The sequence below is a fragment of the Schistocerca nitens genome, chromosome 5 (assembly GCF_023898315.1).
Source record: "Schistocerca nitens isolate TAMUIC-IGC-003100 chromosome 5, iqSchNite1.1, whole genome shotgun sequence".
NCBI classification, from domain to species: Eukaryota; Metazoa; Arthropoda; class Insecta; order Orthoptera; family Acrididae; genus Schistocerca; species Schistocerca nitens.
Window position 1 is genome coordinate 326,608,566 of NC_064618.1, and position 3,387 is coordinate 326,611,952.

The 3,387-nt window shown below is 49.9% G+C and overlaps 1 pseudogene; it reads left to right on the forward strand.

Annotated features, from left to right (window-relative positions):
- The first annotated feature begins 224 nt into the window (after positions 1 to 224).
- On the forward strand, positions 225 to 341 carry LOC126261186 (5S ribosomal RNA; annotated as a pseudogene).
- Positions 342 to 3,387: the final 3,046 nt, after the last annotated feature.

A 3,387-nucleotide genomic window follows, 5' to 3' on the forward strand; every position in this document is an offset into this window, starting at 1 on the left:
GATGAACCCATGTTTCACCGCCTGTGACAATGTTCGACAAGACATTGTCACGATCAGCCCCGTAGCGTGGATGGAATTCCGTACAGATGGTCGTCCGTTGCTCTTCATGTTCTACTGTTAGACGGCGAGGAACTGAGCGGGCACAAATATTTGAGTGCCCCCCCTGGTGGATGTGTGTGTTCAGCAGCGACGTGTTCCTCTTTGATCCGTCGATCCCCTCGAATGCCAACGGCCTTGCCGCAGTGGTAACACCGGTTCCCGTCTGATCACCGAAGTTAAGCGCTGTCGGGCTGGCTAGCATTTGGATGGGTGACCATCTGCTCTGCCGAGCGCTGTTGGTAAGTGGGGTGGACTCAGCCCTTGTGAGGCAAACTGAGGAGCTACTTGATTGAGAAGTAGCGGCTCCGGTCTCCGAAACTGACATACGGTCGGGAGAGTGGTGTGCTGACCATATGCCCCTCCATATCCTCATCCAGTGACGCCTGTGGGCTGAGAATGACATGGCGGCCTGTTCGGGAGGAGTTAAGTTAAGATCCCCTCGAATAAGAGTGTCCCCACGTCCTAACAGTGCAAGTGTGCTCCCGAAAGGCACGCGGGATTTCGGACACGTTTGCGCGACCTTGTTGCGATGATGACAGACGCCTCGCCAAACGACTCACCGTGCTTTTGTTCACTTCCAGGTCTCCGTAGATATTCAGCAAAGGCCTATGAATATCTGCGATGCTCTCGTTGGCCGCAAAAAGGAACTCAGTGACAGTTCTCTGCTTGGAATGCAAATCCGTTACATTCACCAATGGTTCCAATGGCTCTGAGCACTATGGGACTCAACTGCTGTGGTCATAAGTCCCCTAGAACTTAGAACTACTGAAACCTAATTAACCTAAGGACATCACACACATCCATGCCCGAGGCAGGATTCGAACCTGCGACCGTAGCAGTCGCACGGTTCCGGACTGCGCGCCTAGAACCGCGAGACCACCGCGGCCGGCTTACATTCACCATCTTGATGGATACGTATATTGCCGGCACCTATCGGAACTTGGTGCAACTATAGGGGCTGAAATGGGAATATTTCACGGTGTCCCATAACAATTGTCGCATTCTTTCAACCGAAATTCGCCGAGAAAAGAAGTGTCTTGAATTGCTTACTGAACGCCTCCTCGTATTTACACTGAACGTATCTTCCACATCGACAGATTTTTATTTTCCTTTATCGAATCCGTAATTATTTTGCGAGGCACACAGAGACCATGGAAGAGATATAGATTGAGCCAGAAGTCCACCGGCTAAGTTTAAGGGGTTCTCTGTCGGTGTAAAGCTGGCTTGTCATTCGCAGGCGGACTGGTCCGCATACCGGTGTGACAGACCGAGCCCTGGTCTGCCCATACCTGTCTGCGTCCGTCTGAGCAATGAGTCTGTTGTCGGGTCTAACATTCGCGTCCGGGTGGCAGACCGCTAATTGGTTTCTCAGACCTCTACATCTACCTTTACTTACGTTCTCTGCAAGCCACCGTAAAGGCGTGGCGTAGGGTACCCAGTACCACCACTAGTCATTTCCTTTCCTGCTCCGCTCGCAAATAGAGCGAAGGAAAGGAGACTCTATACATCCCTCAGTATAAGACCTAATCTCTCTAATCTTATCCTCGTGATAACGTATGTTGGCGGCAGTAGGATCGTACTGCAGTCAGCTTCAAATGTCGCGCCTCTAAATTTTCTCAATAGTGTTCCTCAAAAAGAACGTCGCCTTCATTCCAGAGATTCCCATTCCAGTTCTCGAAGCATCTCTGTAACATTAGCGTGTTGATCGAACCTACTGGTAACAAAGTTAGCAGCTCTGTGCTCAAGCCGGCCGCTGTGGCCGAGCGATTTTAGGCGCTTCAGTCCGGAACCGCGCTGCTGCTACGGTCGTAGGTTCGAATCCTGCCTCGGGCATGGATGTGTATGATGTCCTTACGTTAGTTAGGTTTAAGTACTTCAAAGTCTAGGCGACTGATGACCTCAGATGTTAAGTCCCATAGTGCTTAGAGCCATTTTCGGTGCTGAACTGTTTCGATGTCGTCATTCAATCCGACCAGTTATTGATCCCAACGCTCGAGCAATCCTCAGTAATAGGTCGCACTAGCATCCCATATGCGGTCTTCTTATAGACTAAACCACACTTTCCCAAAATTCTCCCAATAAACCAAGTCCGATCATTCGTCTTGCCTACCACAATCCTCATAAGCTCATTCCATTTCACGTCGCTTTGCAACGATAGGCCCAGATATTTCAACGAAGTGACTGCATCAGGGAGGACACTAATAATGCTGTATCCGAACATTAAGGGTTTGTTTTTCCTACTCTTCTGCACTAACTTACATACGTATGTTGGAACTTAAATAGTGGCAACAGTGCTGTGGAGACACTATGCAATGGAATTTACTATTGTCGCTGATAGCACATGTTGTTGACATACCTATCTTACTGCGAGCAAATGGACTCGCCCGTCCCACGTCACCGGCGTGCGCACAATAGAGGGGAAAAACAGTTACTTGCGAGCGAGCGGCCTAACGTAACGGTGTCACTATGTTTTCGAAACAGGAACAACAGAGTTGTATCAAGATTGAATGTGCCAGAGGTCGTACAGCACGACAAGGTCATCAAGAGGCGTGCGAGAATCGCCATTGCCGTACATAACCTTCAACGAAGGTCGGAAAACTGTGGAAGACATACATCGGGCAGGTCATCATAGCGTCTCTAAAGAAGAAGTGCATGCTGTTGCAGCGTTAGTGGACAGTGATCGACGCCATACGATTCGTGAGCTCGGCCACGAAACCAGATTAGCGCATACGAATGTGCTTGGCATCCTGAAGGAACGCCTGGGCATGCGGGAAATTGCATCACGATGGGTTCCGCATGACTTGACGGAAATGCAGAAATGGATGCGTTACAACGCTGCTCAGACGCACTTTGAACGCTATGAGCGAGAAGAAGAGGCTTTCTTGCGCCGTATCGTAACATTGGATGAGACATGGGCCACATCGTACGAGGCAAAACTGAAACGCCAATCCAACGAATGGCGTCATTATGGGTTGCCGCGTCAGAGGCCTCAGTATGGTGAAAGTTATGGTGATTCTCGCGTACGACTGTGATGGTGTTATCTTAAAGCATTATGTTTCCCCACAGCAGACCGTCAATGCACAGTAGTACTGTCCGTTTTTGGAGCCTCACCTGCGACCAGCTTTACGAAAGAAGCGGTAACACTTTATGCGCAACCCACCCATCATTTTGTACGACAATGCGCGGGCGCATACAGCGCAAGCTGTGGTTGCTCTGTTCGATCGATGGGGCTGGGAGGTACTGCACCATCTACCATACTCCCCGGACTTAAGTCCTTATGACTTTGAT